The sequence below is a fragment of the Primulina tabacum genome, chromosome 10 (assembly GCF_025594145.1).
Source record: "Primulina tabacum isolate GXHZ01 chromosome 10, ASM2559414v2, whole genome shotgun sequence".
Classification (NCBI taxonomy): domain Eukaryota; kingdom Viridiplantae; phylum Streptophyta; class Magnoliopsida; order Lamiales; family Gesneriaceae; genus Primulina; species Primulina tabacum.
Window position 1 is genome coordinate 23,037,316 of NC_134559.1, and position 23,990 is coordinate 23,061,305.

At 41.5% G+C, this 23,990-nt stretch overlaps 14 non-coding genes and 4 pseudogenes across 14 annotated transcripts; all 18 read right to left on the bottom strand.

The window, feature by feature from the left end:
• Nucleotides 1-9,316: 9,316 nt before the first annotated feature.
• LOC142516514 (5S ribosomal RNA) lies at nt 9,317-9,435 on the bottom strand. Its single transcript, XR_012812305.1, has one exon. It is a non-coding gene; the product is annotated as a 5S ribosomal RNA (ribosomal RNA).
• Nucleotides 9,436-10,070: 635 nt separating this feature from the next.
• On the bottom strand, nt 10,071-10,189 carry LOC142508247 (5S ribosomal RNA). Its single transcript, XR_012806471.1, has one exon. It is a non-coding gene; the product is annotated as a 5S ribosomal RNA (ribosomal RNA).
• Nucleotides 10,190-10,864: 675 nt separating this feature from the next.
• Nucleotides 10,865-10,982, bottom strand: LOC142510921 (5S ribosomal RNA; annotated as a pseudogene).
• Nucleotides 10,983-11,619: 637 nt separating this feature from the next.
• Nucleotides 11,620-11,738, bottom strand: LOC142515500 (5S ribosomal RNA). The gene has a single exon (XR_012811343.1). It is a non-coding gene; the product is annotated as a 5S ribosomal RNA (ribosomal RNA).
• A 677-nt stretch (nt 11,739-12,415) lies between these two features.
• Nucleotides 12,416-12,532, bottom strand: LOC142508056 (5S ribosomal RNA). The gene has a single exon (XR_012806288.1). It is a non-coding gene; the product is annotated as a 5S ribosomal RNA (ribosomal RNA).
• Nucleotides 12,533-13,215: 683 nt separating this feature from the next.
• LOC142512810 (5S ribosomal RNA) lies at nt 13,216-13,333 on the bottom strand (annotated as a pseudogene).
• Nucleotides 13,334-14,013: 680 nt separating this feature from the next.
• LOC142509346 (5S ribosomal RNA) lies at nt 14,014-14,132 on the bottom strand. The gene has a single exon (XR_012807524.1). It is a non-coding gene; the product is annotated as a 5S ribosomal RNA (ribosomal RNA).
• Nucleotides 14,133-14,810: 678 nt separating this feature from the next.
• On the bottom strand, nt 14,811-14,929 carry LOC142511490 (5S ribosomal RNA; annotated as a pseudogene).
• Nucleotides 14,930-15,607: 678 nt separating this feature from the next.
• Nucleotides 15,608-15,725, bottom strand: LOC142511469 (5S ribosomal RNA; annotated as a pseudogene).
• A 683-nt stretch (nt 15,726-16,408) lies between these two features.
• Nucleotides 16,409-16,529, bottom strand: LOC142507356 (5S ribosomal RNA). Its single transcript, XR_012805616.1, has one exon. It is a non-coding gene; the product is annotated as a 5S ribosomal RNA (ribosomal RNA).
• A 683-nt stretch (nt 16,530-17,212) lies between these two features.
• Nucleotides 17,213-17,330, bottom strand: LOC142508909 (5S ribosomal RNA). Its single transcript, XR_012807106.1, has one exon. It is a non-coding gene; the product is annotated as a 5S ribosomal RNA (ribosomal RNA).
• A 682-nt stretch (nt 17,331-18,012) lies between these two features.
• On the bottom strand, nt 18,013-18,133 carry LOC142517530 (5S ribosomal RNA). Its single transcript, XR_012813271.1, has one exon. It is a non-coding gene; the product is annotated as a 5S ribosomal RNA (ribosomal RNA).
• A 684-nt stretch (nt 18,134-18,817) lies between these two features.
• On the bottom strand, nt 18,818-18,936 carry LOC142507645 (5S ribosomal RNA). The gene has a single exon (XR_012805896.1). It is a non-coding gene; the product is annotated as a 5S ribosomal RNA (ribosomal RNA).
• A 683-nt stretch (nt 18,937-19,619) lies between these two features.
• LOC142516292 (5S ribosomal RNA) lies at nt 19,620-19,740 on the bottom strand. Its single transcript, XR_012812094.1, has one exon. It is a non-coding gene; the product is annotated as a 5S ribosomal RNA (ribosomal RNA).
• Nucleotides 19,741-21,127: 1,387 nt separating this feature from the next.
• On the bottom strand, nt 21,128-21,245 carry LOC142513626 (5S ribosomal RNA). The gene has a single exon (XR_012809563.1). It is a non-coding gene; the product is annotated as a 5S ribosomal RNA (ribosomal RNA).
• A 1,057-nt stretch (nt 21,246-22,302) lies between these two features.
• LOC142507558 (5S ribosomal RNA) lies at nt 22,303-22,423 on the bottom strand. Its single transcript, XR_012805813.1, has one exon. It is a non-coding gene; the product is annotated as a 5S ribosomal RNA (ribosomal RNA).
• Nucleotides 22,424-22,748: 325 nt separating this feature from the next.
• Nucleotides 22,749-22,869, bottom strand: LOC142515924 (5S ribosomal RNA). The gene has a single exon (XR_012811745.1). It is a non-coding gene; the product is annotated as a 5S ribosomal RNA (ribosomal RNA).
• Nucleotides 22,870-23,549: 680 nt separating this feature from the next.
• Nucleotides 23,550-23,670, bottom strand: LOC142516293 (5S ribosomal RNA). The gene has a single exon (XR_012812095.1). It is a non-coding gene; the product is annotated as a 5S ribosomal RNA (ribosomal RNA).
• Between the last annotated feature and the right edge of the window lie 320 nt (nt 23,671-23,990).

Sequence of the window (23,990 nt, forward strand, 5' to 3'; positions counted from 1 at the left end):
CCAGCTCATTGCGGAGTAATGAGTTTCGTTCGTTTGCCCGTTTACAATCAAATTAGGCTACAATTTTGTCCAAATCCGGCAGTGCCCGAGCTACGTTGATTTCACATGTCTTACCTGGTCCTGGTCGAGATTCCGATGATTTGAGCCGAAAATCGTCTGTCAACAAGTAATCAAAATAGAAAAACACTAAAAGGGGTGCAACACGAGGACTTCCCAGGGGGTCACCCATCCTAGTACTTCTCTCGCCCAAGCACTCTTAACTTCGGAGTTGTGGGGTCCCGGACGCTAATCGTTTTCTTAATCATCTTTGGGAGTTAATTATCAATTCAGATAATCAGGGTCTAAAAATTTTTCTTTTTAAAATGCAAGTGCGGAGCGTAATGGAATGTAACTAATATACATCTCAGTATATAAGTACAATAATGTACAACAATTATTCAAACTAGTCTAAGGTTCACAATCTTCAGACGTCTCGGTACCACTCAAGTTCGGCGGCTGAAATACCTGAAATTCTTTCAACTGTATTTCCATATGAGTTTCTGATACATCTATCTGTTCAGTCGAAGTACTACCCCTTTCTGGAATTCTCCGTGGAGGTATATCTTCTTATCAAAACATTAGTACTCAAATACTACAAATCTGTTCCAAATCTTTCTCTGATCATCTTACTGCTGATCATGAATCAGATCTGATTCATACTCAATAATACATAATACCAACTCAAATCAGATAATCAGGTAACCATGTATTTCGAAGCAGTAAAGCCTAATGTCATGCTAGCATACGCAATGTCGTTCAACATTAAAATAATTCTCACGCTAGCAATCACATGCAAGGAAAGAAAACTCAATCTATCTACCCCGCTCATTCTCTTCTATCTCAGTCTAAAGGATCTATCGCTCTGATACCACCTGTTGTGGGGTCCCGGACGCTAATCGTTTTCTTAATCATCTTTGGAAGTTAATTATCAATTCAGATAATCAGGGTCTAAAATTTTTTCTTTTTAAAATGCAAGTGCGGAGCGTAATGGAATGTAACTAATATACATCTCATTATATAAGTACAATAATGTACAATAATTATTCAAACTAGTCTAAGGTTCAACTACTAAATTTTAAGTATTAAACCAAATCTACAATAAGTCCGGAATCACCACTCTAAACTCGTCTTCTCTCATCATCTTCTTGACCCCGATCCTGTCCCACCTGTTGTCATGCACACATACAAAACAAGACAACAGTCGGATACTCCGCTGAGAATAAATCCAAGTATAAATAATGTATACATGCAATTAACTGAATTAACATAAAAGCATGAATTATATCTTATCACATGTAGCATAACCAAACAACATGTATCAATACCAGTCTGTAAATAAAACATGAATCGTAATCTACGAAACATAAATCAATACGGATCTGTAAATCAAATTCTAGTCTCAATATCTAAGACTCGACTCATCTCTCATTCTAATCTAGGGATCCTGATCTAATTTAGACTTTGGTATGCTGTATCGAATGTCTACATAGACGTCGATCTACATCTAAGCTCATCGATACACCGCAAGTCTAGAGTCTATGCGGTTCTGTCAAAGACTCGGCGGTTCTGTCAAAGACTCGGCGGTTCTGCCCTATCTAGGCTGATCTGCCCTAGACTCAAACTCTGGCTCTGCTATAATTCAATAGACTAAACATATCAATCTGATAATCTGCAAATATCAATGCAATAAGGTAAAGTATGTGATTTTGGGAAACTCAAGTCAAACCTAACTCGAGTTGTGCAATCCCGAATCAACATTTATTTATACCTTTCTCTTCACGATCTGATGAAGACGAAGTCTTGTATGTCAATCTGCCCATACCCAGTCTGGCAATGACAAGTCACATAAATACCATATCAGTATATAACTCAATTCAAGACCCGTTCTGATCAATACTCAAATCGGTATATAATCTGATCCATATCAGAACAAGGTACAATCTAATTCATATCAATGATATCACGATACAATCGAAATCATTACTGAATCTGATCAATCTCAATCAATACTGAATCTGTTCAATATCAATCTACTTATGTTTCGACAGCATAACAATACAGTCTTGATACCCCGTCAATCTCAACATCACAGATATAATACCAGAATACATAATCAGTATCCGTACAATTCAAAATTTGAATAATAACACAACTCTGATATAGAATCTCAACTAAATCAACTCTAACATTCATAATAATTGTATAACCAGTCTATTCTTTAATCTGACTTCAATTATACAATGCCTACTGTAGCAGGAACATCATATCTGATTCATATTCAATTCTGACAATATCATAAATTCAAATCATGTCTAAACGTAACAAAACTTACGTCCAGTTGTAGCTGTCGTTGCTAGTAACACGATACCGTACTCGGATTCAAAATCAGACAGACGGAATTTGCGTGGCGTTCAATTTTCGCACATCAGGAACTTGGAGCTTCGGTTCCTCTCTTCCTCTTATTTCTGAGAATTTGACGTTGCTTATATATATATATATACATATACACGTCACACGGTGATGGCAAGTGGCATCCTTTCGTTTTGCATGCCTCGCGCATATGCGCGCACAAGGTCGCGCATATGCGCCTGGCTTTCTGCCCGGCACCTTGTGGTTTATCCTCTCGCGCATATGCGAGATATTTCTCGCGCATATGCGCGAGATGTTCTGTCTCGCACATTCCCTTACTCGCGCATATGCGCGCCTTCCGCCGCGCATGTGCGCCGAACTCTCTGGACGTTCCGCGCATATGTGCGCATTCAAGCCGCGCATGTGCGCCGATTATATTCTTCACACCTAATGTGATTTCTTCTTTCGGCTCTCCCGATCTGATCCGTTCCGTCTATAATCATCTTTAAATAAATAAATAAATCATTTCAGATTAATCACAGATTACAGTAACAAAATCTCGGGCCTTACATTTCTCCCCCTCTTAGATCGGAGTTCGTCCTCGAACTCGCAAGTAACCAATTCAGATATATCAGAAGAATGTATACAGAGTTTAAATCAGAAACTCATCTCAATGAATCAATTCTGAAATCTCAATCTCATATCAGATTCTGTCTTTCAAATAATCTCTTTGCTATTTTGAAAATCTTACTGTGTTTTCAACAACAGAATAATTTTCATTTTCTTCTGAATCAGTTCCATTTTTCTTGCTCTATCTCAGACTGTATCAGATCTTATCTCAGATATCTTTGAGTCATTATCCTTATACGCAGGAAATCTGCAGTTCTCATTGGACTAGAATGCACAAAGTAATAATGTTTCGTTTTCACTAGTGCTAACATCCAGCACTACGGCTCTATAAATAACTTCCCATATCTGGATAGTATAGAAAAGAGTTCGTGGTATATTCTGCCACAAGCACAAAATCAAGCAAAATCACAATCTGATATACTCTACTTCGGCATTCTAGCTATTCTGACCACTTTTCTAACATCGATCTGTGTCATTTGGTCATGTTTGTACGTTATCTGGTACAAACTAATAGATATAGATTGAACAATCTGTCAATCACAATCACATTACATCACAATCTGGAAAGTATTGCAGTGATCTCATTACGGAATTCATCGAAGTATACTCCCCATGTCTAGTCAGAAATATACAAATTCTGTAATAAATCTTTTGATTTCTATCTTTCTGTCTTCATTTATTGGCAATTCAGACATTTTAGTACAAGTTCTACCAACATTTCAGTACCAATTCTGTCACAACTGATTTAATCTGTCTATATAAAAACTATCTGTTCGAATTATCATATACTTTCTGTTACTTGAACGACTACTGAATCCATTTCTGTGCGCTTCTGACCCAATCTGTCATTTCCAATTCGAACTATTTGGTATAAACAATCAGTTAATAATATAAATTAAAGAAAAATACCTACCTGGTATTCGGTTCTGATTATCGATATCAAATTCTGTTGTACAATTCTGAAACATTTGACATTACAAGATAATCATTTTCATACAGTAAAAATCACATATCTGTCACCCTGATCGATGCTCTGCTCTGATTATCGAAATTAAGTTCTGGACATTCTGATTATATTTCTGAACTGCTGTAATTCTTGAATTCAGTTCTGATTCGGTTTGAATAATCTATATCAAACACTGACTCAGAATAACCGTACTATCAAATCAGATTCGGAATATCAATAATCTATACTGATCTAGAAGCTAACAATTCTCAAGCAGTTCAAAACATACTCGGATAATACAATCTGCCCACTCTGACAAAATAAATTCTCTGATATTTCTGATATCGGTATCGTTCTCAGTCACTGATCACAATTTTAACTGTGTCAAGAACAATCGGTATGCTAACTTCAGATATCGCACACTCTGAATACAATCTGTTTCAAGCAGAATTCATATCTGAAAAATTTCTGTATACAATAATCACATTTCTCAGAATATCCCATTCAATCTTCAGTTATTCGATTCAATCAATCAGATGCTGCGAATATATCAAAATATCATAGATACAACGAGCATGAAATCATCAGAATATCTCTGAACATACTGAAATATGCCAAAGAGAAACAATAAATCAGATGTAACTCCTTGTCGGTACTCTTCTACTGATCTTTTAATTCTTTCAATTCATTCAGTGTCATTCTGGACATTCAATATCATTCTGTACTGAATTCTAAAACAATAAACATTATCTGGTCTCAATTCAATTCTGAAATATATCTTTCTGATATAAAGCAAATCTGAAATCTTATCTGGGCAAACATCAGCTAACTCGTACATCATTGGCAAATCTGCCAATGCTAGACTCGATTTCAGTATGTCTACTGAATACATAAGGATGCCATCTGCTCCTTTCTGCAACAATCGAGTCCCTAGACAACATAAATATCAAAGGAATTCTGAATCTAGAATCCTTACCGTGAAATCTCTACTCATCAGCCATATCTGGTCTGAATCTTATACTCTCCTGAAAGGAATCTATAATAGTTCTGTACTTGTTCAGCATATTAATGTCAATCATGCAATCAAATCAGAAAACACAAGTACATCATAATTTAACTCGATCTCATTCTCATCTTACTGTAGTATACAATATATCACAGAAATCTCTGATATCAATTTTTCTTTCCCAGAAGGTACAAAAATTAATACTACCGCAATACAGACCCAACAGGTACCGTATATATCAATGCAACTAAGTCAGAGACAATTGTAAGAAATGCATTAATATATATCAATACATATGCAATATAATCATAAAAGAACAGTACTTGCCACTATATCATCAAGTGCCTCTTGGGTCTGTTCCTCGGTCACTACCACCAGATGGTCTAGCTCTCTGAAATCTGCGGGAATCTCTCTGGGGACAAACTCTAGCAAAGTGTCCCGGCTGTCGGCAGATACGACAACTACCAGTCACTCCCTGGCATTGCCCTGTGGAATGTCTCCCTCCGCAAATCTTGCAATACACTCCAGTATAACTTGAGCTGGAACCACTGGAGCTAGTTGAACCGCTCAGTCTGCTCCTTAACTTCTTGAATGGTTTCTTTCGAGCTTTCAGCAAATCTTTCTTTCCACTCGTGCTGCCGCGATCAAATCGGAGAGGGGATTGCTGTGTCTGGGGTTGCATCGCACACACCCTTTTTAGTTGTCTAATCAGACTCGCCTCCGCTCTCTTCGCTTTACTCAATGCATCAGAAAAATGATAAGGTCGCTGCATATTCATCAATGCAACTATCTCCGAGTTCAATCCTCTAATGAACTGATCCGCTACAGCTTCATCATTTCCAATTACATTAGGAGCAAAACGCAGTAGAGTAGAGAATTTAGCAACATATTCTTCAATATTCAGTTGACCTTGTCTCAAGTTCTCAAACTCTGCTTTCTTGTCCTCTCGGTACGAAACTGAGAAAAATCTTCGATAAAATTCAGTTCTGAATATTTCCCACGAAATCACTGTACCTCTCTGTTCTAGCATTCTTTTACTTGTAATCCACCAACTCCTGGCAGTCTCTCGTAACTAGTGGAATATCAGTTTAATTCTCGGCTCATCTGAATTATTAAGTAAATCAAACAGTATTTCTATGTCATCAAACCAGTTCTCACAATCTTCAGACGTCTCGGTACCACTCAAGTTCGGCGGCTGAAATACCTGAAATTCTTTCAACTGTATTTCCATATGAGTTTCTGATACATCTATCTGTTCAGTCGAAGTACTACCCCTTTCTGGAATTCTCCGTGGAGGTATATCTGCTTATCAAAACATTAGTGCTCAAATACTACAAATCTGTTCCAAATCTTTCTCTGATCATCTTACTGCTGATCATGAATCAGATCTGATTCATACTCAATAATACATAATACCAACTCAAATCAGATAATCAGGTAACCATGTATTTCGAAGCAGTAAAGCCTAATGTCATGCTAGCATACGCAATGTCGTTCAACATTAAAATAATTCTCACGCTAGCAATCACATGCAAGGAAAGAAAACTCAATCTATCTACCCCGCTCATTCTCTTCTATCTCAGTCTAAAGGATCTATCGCTCTGATACCACCTGTTGTGGGGTCCCGGACGCTAATCGTTTTCTTAATCATCTTTGGAAGTTAATTATCAATTCAGATAATCAGGGTCTAAAATTTTTTCTTTTTAAAATGCAAGTGCGGAGCGTAATGGAATGTAACTAATATACATCTCATTATATAAGTACAATAATGTACAATAATTATTCAAACTAGTCTAAGGTTCAACTACTAAATTTTAAGTATTAAACCAAATCTACAATAAGTCCGGAATCACCACTCTAAACTCGTCTTCTCTCATCATCTTCTTGACCCCGATCCTGTCCCACCTGTTGTCATGCACACATACAAAACAAGACAACAGTCGGATACTCCGCTGAGAATAAATCCAAGTATAAATAATGTATACATGCAGTTAACTGAATTAACATAAAAGCATGAATTATATCTTATCACATGTAGCATAACCAAACAACATGTATCAATACCAGTCTGTAAATAAAACATGAATCGTAATCTACGAAACATAAATCAATACGGATCTGTAAATCAAATTCTAGTCTCAATATCTAAGACTCGACTCATCTCTCATTCTAATCTAGGGATCCAGATCTAATTTAGACTTTGGTATGCTGTATCGAATGTCTACAATAGACGTCGATCTACATCTAAGCTCATCGATACACCGTAAGACTAGAGTCTACGCGGTTCTGTCAAAGACTCGGCATTTCTGCCCTAGCTAGGCTGATCTGCCCTAGACTCAAACTCTGGCTCTGCTATAATTCAATAGACTAAACATATCAATCTGATAATCTGCAAATATCAATGCAATAAAGTAAAGTATGTGATTTTGGGAAACTCAAGTCAAACCTAACTCGAGTTGTGCAATCCCGAATCAACATTTATTTATACCTTTCTCTTCACGATCTGATGTAGACGAAGTCTTGTATGTCAATCTGTCCATACCCAGTCTGGCAATGACAAGTCACATAAATACCATATCAGTATATAACTCAATTCAAGACCCGTTCTGATCAATACTCAAATCGGTATATAATCTGATCCATATCTGAACAAGGTACAATCTAATTCATATCAATGATATCACGATACAATCGAAATCATTACTGAATCTGATCAATATCAATCTACTGATGTTTCGACAGCATAACAATACAGTCTTGATACCCCATCAATCTCAACATCACAGATATAATACCAGAATACATAATCAATATCCGTACAATTCAAAATTTGAATAATAACACAACTCTGATATAGAATCTCAACTAAATCAACTCTGAAATTCATAATAATTGTATAACCAGTCTATTCTTTAATCTGACTTCAATTATACAATGCCTACTCTAGCAGGAACATCATATCTGATTCATATTCAATTCTGACAATATCATAAATTCAAATCATGTCTAAACGTAACAAAACTTACGTCCAGTTGTAGCTGTCGTCGCTATTAACACGATACCGTACTCGGATTCAAAATTAGACAGACGGAATTTGCGTGGCGTTCAATTTTCGCACATCAGGAACTTGGAGCTTCGGTTCCTCTCTTCTTCTTATTTCTGAGAATTTGACTTTGCTTATATATATATATATACATATACACGTCGCACGGTGATGGCAAGTGGCATCCTTTCGTTTTGCATGCCTCGCGCATATGCGCGGACAAGGTCGCGCATATGCGCCTGGCTTTCTGCCCGGCACCATGTGGTTTATCCTCTAGCGCATATGCGCGACATTTCTCGCGCATATGCGCGAGATGTTCTGTCTCGCACATTCCCTTACTCGCGCATATGCGCGCCTTCCGCCGCGCATGTGCGCCGAACTCTCTGGACGTTCCGCGCATATGCGCGCATTCAAGCCGCGCATGTGCAGCCGATTATATTCTTCACACCTAATGTGATTCTTTCTTTCGGCTCTCCCGATCTGATCCGTTCCGTATATAATCATCTTTAAATAAATAAATAAATCATTTCAGATTAATCTCAGATTACAGTAACAAAATCTCGGGCCTTACAGGAGTTCTGATGGGATCCAATGCATTAGTGCTGGTATGATCGCACCCGACATTGAGTGGGATGTTTATTTTTATATCCCTCGAGTACGTGTGGAGCGGGCGGCGATGGACAACACGCGGCACTGCTCTCGCCCAATCAGAACCATGAAGTTAAGCGTTCTAGCGCGATGGCAGAACAAGGATGGGTGACCTTCCTAGGCAGTACTCGTGTCGCGATTGTTTACGTAAATTAAGGCTAAAACAGTCGAAATAATTGTTTTTAATGAGTTAACCGTCTCAAGAGTAATCTGCATCATACCCTTCCGCACAGAACCAGCTCACGACAAAAAAAATCGCTAAATGTTCCCAGAAAATAGAAAAAAAATAAGAAGAAGAAAATAGCGAATGTAAAGCTATTATTATGCCTGGGATACGATAAAATGGAACCGGAATCGAATTTCAAACTTCCTAAGCGGATTTCTACAGGAAATGGAAGCTTAACAGAAGCGGAAAATCGCAAATTAGAGGGTCTTAGAGAAGAAATTCGGCTAAAATCTCGCCACCTCATTGCGGAGTAATGAGTCTCGTTCGTTTGCCCCGTTTACAATCAAATTAGCCTACAATTTTGTCCAAATCCGGCAGTACCCGAGCTACGTTGATTTCACATGGTTTATCTGGTCCCGATCGAGATTCAGATGATTTGAGCCGAAAATCGTCTGTCAACAAGTAATCAAAAATAGAAAAACATGAAAAGACGTGCAACACGAAGACTTCCCAGGGGGTCACCCATCCTAGTACATCTCTCGCCCAAGCACGCTTAACTTCGGAGTTCTGATGGGATCCGGTGAATTAGTGCTGGTATGATCGCCCCCGACATTGAGTGGGATGTTTATTCTTATATCCCTCGAGTACGTGTGGAGCGGGCTGCGATGGACAACACGCGGCACTGCTCTCATCCAACAGAACCATGAAGTTAATCGTTCTGGGGCGATGGCAGAGCTAGGATCAGTGACTTCCCTGGGCAGTCCTTGTGTCGCGACCGTTTACGTAAACTATGGATAAAACAGTCGAAATAATTGTTTTTAATGAGTTAACTGTCTCCGGAGTAATCCCTAAAGTTCCCTGAAAATAGAAAAAAAAATAAGAATAAGAAAATAGCGAATGTAAAGCTATTATTATGCCTGGGATACGATAAAATGGAATCGGAATCGAATTACGAACTTCCTAAGCAGATTCCTCGAGGAAACAGAAGCTTAACAGAAGCGGAAAATCGCAAATTAGATGGTCTTCGAGAAGGAATTGGCTAAACTCTCGCCAGCTCATTGCGGAGTAATGAGTCTCGTTCGTTTGCACGTTTACAATCAAATTAGCCTACAATTTTGTCCAAATCCGGCAGTGCCCGAGTTACGTTGATTTCACATGTCTTTTCTGGTCCCGATTGAGATTCAGATGATTTGAGCGGAAAATCTTCTGTCAACAAGTAATCAAAAATAGAAAAACACGAAAAGGGGTGCAACACGAGGACTTCCCAGGCGGTCACCCATCCAAGTACTGCTCTCGCCCAAGCACGCTTTACTTCGGAGTTCTGATGGGATCCGGTGCATTAGTGCTGGTATGATCGCACCCGACATTGAGTGGGATGTTTATTCTTATATCCTTCGAGTACGTGTGGAGCGGGCGGCAAACAACACGCGGCACTTCTCTCTCCCAATCAGAACCATGAAGTTTAGCGTTCTAGCGCGATGGTAGAGCTAGGATGGGAAACCTCCCTAGGCAGTCCTCGTGTCGCAACCGTTTACGTAAATTAAGGCTAAAACAGTCGAAATAATTGTTTTTAATGAGTTTACCATCTCCGGAGTAATCTGCATCATACCCTTCCGCACAGAACCGGCTTACGACAACAAAAATCGCTAAATATTCCCAGAAAATAAAAAAAATAAGAAGAAAATAACGAATGTAAAGCTATTATTATGCCTGGGATACGATAAAATGGATCCAGAATCGAATTTCGAACTTCCTAAGCGGATTTCTCGAGGAAACGGAAACTTGACAGAAGCAGAAAATCGCAAATTAGAGGGTCTTAGTGATGGAATTCGGCTAAAATCTCGCCAGCTCATTGCGGAGTAATGAGTCTCGTTCGTTTGCCCGTTTACAATCAAATTAGCCTTCAAATTTTTCCAAATCCGGCAGTGCCCGAGCTACATTGATTTAACATGTCTTATCTGGTCCCGATCGAGATTCTGATGATTTGAGCCGAAAATCGTCTGTCAACAAGTAATCAAAAATAGAAAAACACGAAAAGGGGTGTAACACGAGGACTTCCCAGGGGACCCCATCCTAGTACTGCTCTCGCCCAAGCACGATTAACATTCAGAGTTCTGATGGGATCTGGTGCATAAGTGCTGGTATGATCGCACCCGACATTGACTGGGATGTTTATTCTTATACCCCTCGAGTATGTGTGGAGTGGGCGGCGATGGACAACACGCGGCACTGCTCTCGCCCAATCAGAACCATGAAGTTAAGCGTTCTGGGGCGATGGCAGAGCTAGGATCAGTGACTTCCCTGGGCAGTCCTTGTGTTGCGACCGTTTACGTAAACTATGGATAAAACAGTCGAAATAAATGTTTTTAATGAGTTAACTGTCTCCGGAGTAATCCCTAAAAGTTCCCTGAAAATAGAAAAATAAATAAGAATAAGAAAATAGCGAATGTAAAGCTATTATTATGCCTGGGATACGATAAAATGGAATCGGAATCGAATTACGAACTTCCTAAGCAGATTCCTCGAGGAAACAGAAGCTTAACAGAAGCGGAAAATCGCAAATTAGATGGTCTTAGAGAAGGAATTGGCTAAACTCTCGCCAGCTCATTGCGGAGTAATGAGTCTCGTTCGTTTGCACGTTTACAATCTAATTAGCCTACAATTTTGTCCAAATCCGGCAGTGCCCGAGTTACGTTGATTTCACATGTCTTTTCTGGTCCCGATTGAGATTCAGATGATTTGAGCGAAAAATCTTCTGTCAACAAGTAATCAAAAATAGAAAAACACGAAAAGGGGAGCAACACGAGGACTTCCCAGGCGGTCACCCATCCAAGTACTGTTCTCGCCCAAGCACGCTTTACTTCGGAGTTCTGATGGGATCCGGTGCATTAGTGCTTGTATGATCGCACCCGACATTGAGTGGGATGTTTATTCTTATATCCTTCGAGTACGTGTGGAGCGGGCGGCAAACAACACGCGGCACTTCTCTCTCCCAATCAGAACCATGAAGTTTAGCGTTCTAGCGCGATGGTAGAGCTAGGATGGGAAACCTCCCTAGGCAGTCCTCGTGTCGCAACCGTTTACGTAAATTAAGGCTAAAACAGTCGAAATAATTGTTTTTAATGAGTTTACCATCTCCGGAGTAATCTGCATCATACCCTTCCGCACAGAACCGGCTTACGACAACAAAAATCGCTAAATATTCCCAGAAAATAGAAAAAAAATAAGAAGAAAATAACGAATGTAAAGCTATTATTATGCCTGGGATACGATAAAATGGATCCAGAATCGAATTTCGAACTTCCTAAGCGGATTTCTCGAGGAAACGGAAACTTGACAGAAGCAGAAAATCGCAAATTAGAGGGTCTTAGTGATGGAATTCGGCTAAAATCTCGCCAGCTCATTGCGGAGTAATGAGTCTCGTTCGTTTGCCCGTTTACAATCAAATTAGCCTTTAAATTTTTCAAAATCCGGCAGTGCCCGAGCTACATTGATTTAACATGTCTTATCTGGTCCCGATCGAGATTCTGATGATTTGAGCCGAAAATCGTCTGTCAACAAGTAATCAAAAATAGAAAAACACGAAAAGGGGTGTAACACGAGGACTTCCCAGGGGACCCCATCCTAGTACTGCTCTCGCCCAAGCACGATTAACTTCAGAGTTCTGATGGGATCTGGTGCATAAGTGCTGGTATGATCGCACCCGACATTGACTGGGATGTTTATTCTTATACCCCTCGAGTATGTGTGGAGTGGGCGGCGATGGACAAGACGCGGCACTGCTCTCGCCCAATCAGAACCATGAAGTTAAGCGTTCTGGAGCAATGACAGAGCCAGGATGGGTGACCTCCCTGGGCATTCCTCGTGTCGCGACCGTTTTCGTAAATTATGGGTAAAACAGTCTAAATAATTGTTTTTAATGAGTTAACCGTCTCTGGAGTAATCTGCGTCATACACTTCCGCACAGAACCGGCTCACGACAACAAAAATTGCTAAATGTTTCCAGAAAATAGAAAAAAAAATAAGAAAAAGAAAATAGCGAATGTAAAGCTATTATTATGCCTGGGATACGATAAAATGGAACCGGAATCGAATTTCGAACTTTCTAAGCTGATTTCTCGAGGATACGGAAGCTTAACAGAAGCGGAAAATCGCAAATTAGAGGGTCTTAGAGAAGGAATTCGGCTAAATTGTCACCAGATCATTGCAGGGTAATGAGGCTCGTTCATTTGCCCGTTTACAATCAAATTAGGCTACAATTTTGTCCTAATCCGGCAGTGCCCGAGGTACGTTGATTTCACATGTCTTATCTGGTCCCGATCGAGATTCAGATGATTTGAGCCAAAAATCTTCTGTCACAAGTAATCAAAAATAGAAAAACACGAAAAGGCGTGCAACACGAGGACTTCCAAGGGGGTCACCTATCCTAGTATTGCTCTCGCCCAAGCACGCTTAACTTTGTATTTCTGATGGGATCCGGTGAATTAGTGCTCTTTGATCGCACTCGATATTGAGTGGGAAGTTTATTTATGTATCCCTCGAGTACGTGTGGAGCGGGCGGCGATGCACAACACGCGGCACTGCTCTCGTCCAATCAGAACCATGAAGTTAAGCGTTCTGGCGCGATGGAAGAGCTAGGATGGGTGACTATCCTGGGCAGTCCTTGTGTCGCGACCGTTTACATAAACTATATATATAACAGTCAAAATAATTGTTTTTAATGAGTTAACCGTCTCTGGAGTAATCTACGTCTTACCCTTTCGCACAGAACTGGCTCACGACAACAAAAATCGCTAAATGTTTCCAAAAAATATAAAAAAATAAGAAGAAAAAAGTAGCGAATGTAAAGCTATTATTATACCTGGGATACGATAAAATGGAACCGGAATCGAATTTCGAACTTCTAAGCAGATTTCTCGAGGAAATGGAAGCTTAACAGAAGCGGAAAATCGCAAATTAGAGGGTCTTAGAGAAGGAATTCGGCTAAAATCTCACCACCTCATTGCGGAGTAATGTGTCTCGTTCGTTTGTCCGTTTACAATCAAATTAGCCTACAATTTTGTCCAAATCCGGCAGTACCCGAGCTACGTTGATTTCATATGTCTTATCTGGTCCCGATCAAGATTCAGATGATTTGAGCCAAAAATCGTCTGTCAACAAGTATCAAAAATAGAAATACACGAAAAGACGTGCAACACGAGGACTTCCCAGGGGTTCACCCATCCTAGTACATCTCTCGCCCAAGCACGCTTAACTTCGGAGTTCTGATGGGATCCGATGAATTAGTGCTAGTATGATCGCCCCCGACATTGAGTGGATGTTTATTCTTATATCCCTCGAGTACGTGTGGAGCGGGCAGCGATGGACAACACGCGGCACTGCTCTCATCCAAACAAAACCATGAAGTTAAGCGTTCTGGCGCGATGGCAGAGCTAGGATCGGTGACTTCCCTGGGCAGTCCTTGTGTCGCGACCGTTTACGTAAACTATGGATAAAACAGTCGAAATAATTGTTTTTAATGAGTTAACCGTCTCCAGAGTATTCTGCGTCATACCCTTCCGCACAGAAATGGCTCACGACAACAAAAATCGCTAAATGTTCCAAGAAAATATAAGAAAATAAGAAGAAAATAGCGAATGGAAAGCTATTATTATGCTTAGGATACGATAAAATGGAACCGAAATCGAATTTCGAACTTCCTAAACGGATTTCTCTAGGAAACAGAAGCTTAACAGAACCGGAAAATTGCAAATTAGAGGGTCTTAGAGAAGGAATTCGGCTAAAATCTCACCACCTCATTGGGGAGTAATGAGTCTCATTCGTTTGCCCGTTAACAATCAAATTAGCCTACAATTTTGTCCAAATCCGGCAGTGCTCGAGCTACGTTGATTTCACATGTCTTATCTGGTCCCGATCGAGATTCAGATGATTTGAGCCGAAATTCTTCTGTCAACAAGTAATCAAAAATACAAAAACAAGAAAAGGCGTGCAACACGAGGACTTCCCTGGGGGTCACACATCCTAATACTGCTCTTGCCCAAGCACGCTTAACTTCGTAGTTCTGATGGGATCCGGTGAATTAGTGCTCGTATGATCGCACTCGATATTGAGTGGGATGTTTATTCTTATATCCCTCGAGTACGTGTGGAGCGGGCGGCGATGGACAACGCGGCACTGCTCTCGTCCAATCAGAACCATGAAGTTAAGCGTTCTGGCGCGATGGCAGAGCTAGGATGGGTGACTTCCCTGGGCAGTCCTTGTGTCGCGACCGTTTATATAAACTATGGAAAAAAAGTCAAAATAATTGTTTTTAATGAGTTAACCGTCTCCGGAGTAATCTACGTCATACCCTTCCGCACAGAACTGGCTCACGACAACAAAAATCGCTAAATGTTCTCAGAAAATATAAAGAAATAAGAAGAAGGAAATAACGAATGTAAAGCTATTATTATGCTTGGGATACGATAAAATGGAACCGGAATCGAATTTCGAACTTCCTAAGCGGATTTCTCAAGGAAACGGAAGCTTAACAGAAGCGGTAAATCGCAAATTAGAGGGTCTTAGAGAAGGAATTCGGCTAAAATCTCGCCAGCTCATTGCGTAGTAATGAGTCTCGTCCGTTTGCCCGTTTACAATCAAATTAGCCTACAATTTTTTCCAAATCCGATAGTGCCCGAGCTACTTTCATTTCACATGTCTTATCTGGTCTCGATCGAGATTCAGTTGATTTTAGCCGAAAATCGTCTGTCACAAGTAAACAGAAATATAAAAACACGAAAAGGGGTGCAACACGAGGACTTCCCAGGGGATCACCCATCCTAGTATTGCTCTCGCCCAAGCACGCTTAACTTCGGAGTTCTTATGGGATCAGGTGCATTAGTTCTCGTTGATCGCACCCGACATTGAGTGAGATGTTTATTCTTATATCCCTCGAGTACGTGTGGAGCGGGCGGCGATGTACAACACGCGGCACTGCTCTCGCCCAATCATAACCATGAAGTTAAGCGTTCTGGCTCGATGGCAGAGGTAGGATGGGTGACCTCTTTGGGAAGACCTCGTGTCGCGACCGTTTACGTAAATTATAGATAAAACAGTCAAAATAATTGTTTTTAATGAGTTGACCGTCTCCGGAGTAATCTGCGTCATACCCTTCCGCACAGAACCTGCTCACGACAACAAAAATCGATAAATGTTCCCAGTAAATAAAAAAAAAATAAGAAGAAGGAAATAACGAATGTAAAGCTATTATTATTCCTGGGAAACGATAAAATGGAACCAGAATCGAATTTCGAACTTCCTAAGCGGATTTCTCGAGGAAACGAAAGCTTAACAGAAGCGGTAAATCGCAAATTAGAAGGTCTTAGAGAAGGAATTCGGCTAAAATCTCGCCAGCTCATTGCGTAGTAATGAGTCTCGTCCGTTTGCCCGTTGACAATCAAATTAGCCTACAATTTTGTCCAAATCCGGCAGTGCCCGAGCTACTTTCATTTCACATGTCTTATCTGGTCTCGATCGAGATTCAGATGATTTGAGTCAAAAATCGTCTGTCAACAAGTAATCAAAAATAGAAAAACACGAAAAGGGGTGCAACACGAGGACTTCCCAGGGGGTCACCCATCCTAGTACTGCGCTTTCGCCCCAGCAAGCTTAACTTCGGAGTTCTGATGGGATCCGGTGCATTAGTGCTGGTATGATCGCACCTGACATTGAGTGGGATGTTTATCCTTATATCCCTCGAGTACATGTGGAGCGGGCGGCGATGGACAACACGCGGCACTGCTCTCGCCCAATCATAACCATGAAGTTAAGCGTTCTGGCGCGATGGCAGATGTAGGATGGGTGACCTCCTTGGGAAGACCTCGTGTCGCGACAGTTTACGTAAATTACGGATAAAACAGTCGAAATAATTGTTTTTAATGAGTTAACCGTCTCCGGAGTAATCTGCGTCATACCCTTCCGCACAGAACCGGCTCACGACAACAAAAATCGATAAATGTTCCCAGAAAATAGAAAAAAAAATAAGAAGAAGGAAATAACGAATGTAAAGGTGTTATTATGCCTGGGATACGATAAAATGGAACTGAAATCGAATTTCGAACTTCCTAAGCGGATTTCTCGAGGAAACGAAAGCTTAACAGAAGCGGTAAATCGCAAATTAGAGGGTCTTAGAGAAGAAATTCGGCTAAAATCTCGCCAGCTCATTGCGTAGTAATGAGTCTCGTCCGTTTGCCCGTTTACAATCAAATTAGCCTATAATTTTGTCCAAATCCGGCAGTGCCCGAGCTACTTTCATTTCACATGTCTTATCTGGTCCCGATCGAGATTCAGTTGATTTGAGCCGAAAATCGTCTGTCACAAGTAATCAGAAATAGAAAAACACGAAAAGGGGTGCAACACGAGGACTTCCAAGGGGATCACCCATCCTAGTATTGCTCTCGCCCAAGCACGCTTAACTTCGGAGTTCTGATGGGATCCGGTGCATTAGTGCTCGTTGATCGCACCCGACATTGAGTGGGATGTTTATTCTTATATCCCTCGAGTACGTGTGGAGCGGGCGGCGATGTACAACACGCAGCACTGCTCTCGCCCAATCATAACCATGAAGTTAAGCGTTCTGGCTCGATGGCAGAGGTACGATGGGTGACCTCTTTGGGAAGACCTCGTGTCGCGACCGTTTACGTAAATTATTGATAAAACAGTCAAAATAATTGTTTTTAATGAGTTGACCGTCTCCGGAGTAATCTGCGTCATACCCTTCCGCACAGAACCGGCTCACGACAACAAAAATCGATAAATGTTCCCAGAAAATAAAAAAAAATAAGAAGAAGAAAATAACGAATGTAAAGCAATTATTATTACTGGGAAACGATAAAATGGAACCAGAATCGAAATTCGAACTTCCTAAGAGGATATCTCGAGGAAACGAAAGCTTAACACAAGCGGTAAATCGCAAATTAGAGGGTCTTAGAGAAGGAATTTGGCTAAAATCTCGTCAGCTCATAGCGTAGTAATGAGTCTCGTCCGTTTGCCCGTTTACAATCAAATTAGCCTACAATTTTGTCCAAATCCGGCAGTGCCCGAGCTACTTTCATTTAACATGTCTTATCTGGTCACGATCGAGATTCAGATGATTTGAGCCGAAAATCGTCTGTGAACAACTAATCAAAAATAGAAAAACACGAAAAGGGGTGCATCACGAGGACTTCCCTGGGGGGCACCCATCCTAGTACAGCGCTCTCGCCCAAGCACGCTTAACTTCGGAGTTCTGATGGGATCCGGTGCATTAGTGCTGGTATGATCGCACCCGGCATTGAGTGGGATGTTTATTCTTATATCTCTCGAGTACGTGTGGAGCGGGCGGCGATGGACAACACGCGGCCCTGCTCTCGCCCAATCATAACCATGAAGTTAAGCGTTCTGGCACGATGGCAGAGCTAGGATGGGTGACCTCCTTGGGAAGACCTCGTTTCGTGACCATTTACGTAAATTATGGATAAAACAGTCGAAATAATTGTTTTTAATGAGTTAACCGTCTCCGGAGTAATCTGCGTCATACCCTTCCGCAAAGAACCGGCTCACGACAACAAAAATCGATAAATGTTCCCAGAAAATAAAAAACAAAATAAGAAGTAGGAAATAACGAATGTAAAGCTATTATTATTCTTAGGATACGATAAAATGGAACCAGAATCGAATTTCGAACTTCCTAAGCGGATTTCTCGAGGAAACGAAAGCTAAACAGAAGCGGTAAATCGCAAATTATAGGGTCTTAGAGAAGGAATTCGGCTAAAATCTCGTCAGCTTATTGCGTAGTAATGAGCCTCGTCCGTTTGCCCGTTTACAATCAATTTAGGCTACAATTTTGTCCAAATCCGGCAGTGCCCGAGCGACGTTGATTTCACATGTCTTATCTGGTCCCGATCGAGATTCAGTTGATTTGAGCCGAAAATCGTCTGTCAAGAAGTAATCAAAAATAGAAAAACACGAAAAAGGGTGCAACACGAGGACTTCCCAGGGGGTCACCCATCATACTACTACTCTCGCCGAAGCACGCTTAAATTCCGAGTTTTGATGGGATCCGGTGCATTAGTGCTCGTATGATCGCACCCGTCATTTAGTGGGATGTTTATTCTTATATCCCTCGAGTACGGGTGGAGCAAGCGGCGATTGACAACACGCGGCACTGTTCTCTCCCAATCAGAACCATGAAGTTAAGCTTTCTGGCGCGATGGCAGAGCTAGGATGGTGACCTCCCTTGGAAGACCTCGTGTCGCAACCTTTTACGTAAATTATGGATAAAACAGTCGAAATAATTTTTTTTAATGAGTTAACCGTCTCCGGAGTAATCTGCGTCGTACCCTTCCGCACAGAACCGGCTCACGACAACAAAAATCGATAAATGTTCCCAGAAAATAGAAAAAAAAATAAGAAGAAGGAAATAACGAATGTAAAGCAATTATTATGTTTGGGATACGATAAAATAGAACCGGAACCGAATTTCAAACTTCCTAAGCGGATTTCTCGAGGAAACGAAAGCTTAACAGAAGCGGTAAATCGCAAATTAGAGGGTCTTAGAGAAGGAATTCGGCTAAAATCTCGTCAGCTCATTGCGTAGTAATGAGTCTCGTCTGTTTGCCCGTTTACAATCAAATTAGCCTACAATTTTGTCCAAATCCGGCATTGCCCGAGCTACTTTCATTTCACATGTCTTATCTGGTCTCGATCGAGATTCAGATGATTTTAGCCGAAAATTGTCTGTCAACAAGTAATCAAAAATAGAAAAACACGAAAAGGGGTGCAACACGAGGACTTCCCAGGGGGTCACCCATCCTAGTACTGCGCTTTCGCCCAAGCACGCTTAACTTCGGAGTTCTGATGGGATCCTGTGCATTAGTGCTGGTATGATCGCACCCGACATTGAGTGGGATGTTTATTCTTATATCCCTCGAAGACGTGTGGAGCGGGCGGCGATGGACAACACGCGGCATTGCTCTCGCCCAATCATAACCATGAAGTTACGCGTTCTGGCTCGATGGTAGAGGTAGGATGGGTGACCTCCCTGGGAAGACCTCGTGTCGCAACCGTTTACGTAAATTATGGATAAAACAGTCGAAATAATTGTTTTTAATGAGTTAACCGTCTCCGGAGTAATCTGCGTCACACCCTTCCTCACAGAACCGGCTCACGACAACAAAAATCGATAAATGTTCCCAGAAAATAGAAAAAAAAATAAGAAGAAGGAAATAACGAATGTAAAGCTATTATTATGCTTGGGATACGATAAAATGGAACAGAATCGAATTTCGAACTTCCTAAGCGGATTTCTCGAGGAAACGAAAGCTAAACAGAAGCGGTAAATCGCAAATTAGAGGGTCTTAGAGAAGGAATTCGGCTAAAATCTCGTCAGCTTATTGCGTAGTAATGAGCCTCGTCCGTTTGCCCGTTTACAATCAAATTAGGCTACAATTTTGTCCAAATCCGGCAGTGCCCGAGCGACGTTGATTTCACATGTCTTATCTGGTCACGATCGAGATTCAGATGATTTGAGCCGAAAATCGTCTGTCAACAAGTAATCAAAAATAGAAAAACATGAAAAAGGGTGCAACACGAGGACTCCCAGGGGGTCACCCATCCTTATTCTTATATCACTCGAAGACGTGTGGAGCGGGCGGCGATGGACAACACGCGGCACTGCTCTCACCCAATCATAACCATGAAGTTAAGCTCTCTGGCGCGATGGCAGAGTTAGGATGGGTGACCTCCCTGGGAAGACCTCGTGTCGCGACCGTTTACGTAAATTATGGATAAAACAGTCGAAATAATTGTTTTTAATGAGTTAACCGTCTCCGGAGTAATCTGCGTCATACCCTTCCGCACAGAACCGGCTCACGACAACAAAAATCGATAAATGTTCCCAGAAAATAGAAAAAAAAATAAGAAGAAGGAAATAACGAATGTAAAGCTATTATTATGCCTGGGCTACGATAAAATAGAACCGGAATCGAATTTTGAACTTCCTAGGCGGATTTCTCGAGGAAACGAAAGATGAACAGAAGCGGTAAATCGCAAATTAGAGGGTCTTAGAGAAGGAATTCGGCTAAAATCTCGTCAGCTCATTGCGTAGTCATGAGTCTCGTCCGTTTGCCCGTTTACAATCAAATTAGCCTACAATTTTGTCCAAATCCGGCAGTGCCCGAGCCACGTTGATTTCACATGTCTTATCTAGTCCCGATCGAGATTCAGATGATTTGAGCCGAAAATCGTCAGTCAACAAGTAATCAAAAATAGAAAAACACGAAAAGGGTGCAACACGAGGACTTCCCAGGGGGTCACCCATCCTAGTACTGCTCTCGCCCAAGCACCTTAACTTCGGAGTTCTGATGGGATCCGGTGCATTAGTGCTGGTATGATTGCACCCGACATTGAGTGGGATGTTTATTCTTATATCCCTCGAGTACGTGTGGAGCGGGCGGCAAAGGACAACACGCGGCACTACTCTCGCCCAATCATAACCATGAAGTTAAGCGTTCTGGCGCGATGGCAGAGCTAGGATGGGTGACCACCCTGGGAAGACCTCGTGTCGCGATCGTTTACGTAAATTATGGATAAAACAGTCGAAATTATTGTTTTTAATGAGTTAACCGTCTTCGGAGTAATCTGCGTCATACCCTTCCGCACAGAACCGGCTCACGACAACAAAAATCGATAAATGTTCCCAGAAAATAGAAAAAAAAATAAGAAGAAGGAAATAACGAATGTAAAGCTATTATTATGCCTGGGCTACGATAAAATAGAACCGGAATCGAATTTATAACTTCCTAGGCGGATTTCTCGAGGAAACGAAAGCTGAACAGAAGCGGTAAATCGCAAATTAGAGGGTCTTAGAGAAGGAATTCGGCTAAAATCTCGTCAGCTCATTGCGTAGTAATGAGTCTCGTCCGTATGCCCGTTTACAATCAAATTAGCCTACAATTTTGTCCAAATCCGGCAGTGCCCGAGCTACTTTCATTTCACATGTTTTATATGGTCCCGATCGAGATTCAGATGATTTGAGCCGAAAGTCGTCTGTCAACAAGTAATCAAAAATAGAAAAACACGAAAAGGGGTGCAACACGAGGACTTCCAAGAATGTAAAGCTATTATTATTCCTGAGATATGATAAAATGGATCCGGAATCGAATTTCGAACTTCCTGAACTGATTTCTCGAGGAAACGGAACATTAACAGAAGCGGTAAATCGCAAATTAGAGGGTCTTAGAGAAGAAATTTAGCTAAAATCTCGCGAGCACTTTGCGGAGTAATGAGTCTCGTCCGTTTGCCCGTTTACAATAAAATTAGCCTACAATTTTGTCCAAATCAGGCAGTACCCGAGCTACAGTGATTTCACATGTCTTATTTGGTCCCGATCGAGATTCAGATGATTTGAGCAGAAAATCGTCCGTCAACAAGTAATCAAAAATAGAAAAACATGAAAAGGGGTGCAACACGAGGACTTCCCAGGTGGTCACCGATCCTAGTACTGCGCTTTCGCCCAAGCACGCTTAACTTTGGAGTTCTGATGGGATCCGGTGCATTAGTGCTGGTATGATCGCACCCGACATTGAGTGGGATGTTTATTCTTTTATCCCTCGAGTACGTGTGGAGCGGGCAGCAATGGACAACACGCGGCACTGCTCTCGCCCAATCATAACCATGAAGTTAAGCGTTCTGGCGCGATGGCAGAGCTAGGATGGGTGACCTCCCCGGGAAGACCTCGTCCATTTGCCCGTTTACAATCAAATTAGCCTACAATTTTGTCCAAATCCGGCATTACCCGAGCTACTTTCATTTCACATGTCTTATCTAGTCTCGATCGAGATTCAGATGATTTGAGCCGAAAATCGTTTGTCAACAAGTAATCAAAAATAGAAAAACACGAAAAGGGGTGCAAGACGAGGACTTCCCAGGGGGTCACCCATCCTAGTACTGCGCTTTCGCCCAAGCACGCTTAACTTCGGAGTTCTGATGGGATCCGGTGCATTAGTGCTGGTATGATCGCACCCGACATTGAGTGGGATGTTTATTCTTATATCCCTCGAAGACGTGTGGAGCGGGCGGCGATGGACAACACACGGCACTGCTCTCGCCCAATCATAACCATGAAGTTAAGCGTTCTGGCGCGATGGCAGAGTTAGGATGGGTGACTTCCCTGGGAAGACCTCGTGTCGCGACCGTTTACGTAAATTATGGTTAAAAGAGTCGAAATAATTGTTTTTAATGAGTTATACGTCTCCGGAGTAATCTGCGTCATATCCTTCCGCACAGAACCGGCTCACGACAATAAAAATCGATAAATGTTCCCATAAAATAGAAAAAAATAAGAAGAAGGAAATAACGAATGTAAAGCTATTATTATGCCTGGGATACGATAAAATGGAACCGGAACCGAATTTCAAACTTCCTAAGCGGATTTCTCGAGGAAACGAAAGCTTAACAGAAGCGGTAAATCGCAAATTAGAGGGTCTTAGAGAAGGAATTCGGCTAAAATCTCGTCAGCTCATTGCGTAGTAATGAGTCTCGCGTTTGCCTGTTTACAATCAAATTAGCCTACAATTTTGTCCAAATCCGGCATTGCCCGAGCTACTTTCATTTCACATGTCTTATCTGGTCTCGATCGAGATTCAGATGATTTGAGCCGAAAATTGTCTGTCAACAAGTAATCAAAAATAGAAAAACACGAAAAGGGGTGCAACACGAGGACTTCCCAGGGGGTCACCCATCCTAGTACTGCGCTTTCGCCCAAGCACGCTTAACTTCGGAGTTCTGATGGGATCCTGTGCATTAGTGCTGGTATGATCGCACCCGACATTGAGTGGGATGTTTATTCTTATATCCCTCGAAGACGTGTGGAGCGGGCGGCGATGGACAACACGCGGCATTGCTCTCGCCCAATCATAACCATGAAGTTAAGCGTTCTGGCTCGATGGCAGAGGTAGGATGGGTGACCTCCCTGGGAAGACCTCGTGTCGCAACCGTTTACGTAAATTATGGATAAAACAGTTGAAATAATTGTTTATAATGAGTTAACCGTCTCCGGAGTAATCTGCGTCACACCCTTCCGCACAGAACCGGCTCACGACAACAAAAATCGATAAATGTTCCCAGAAAATAGAAAAAAAAATAA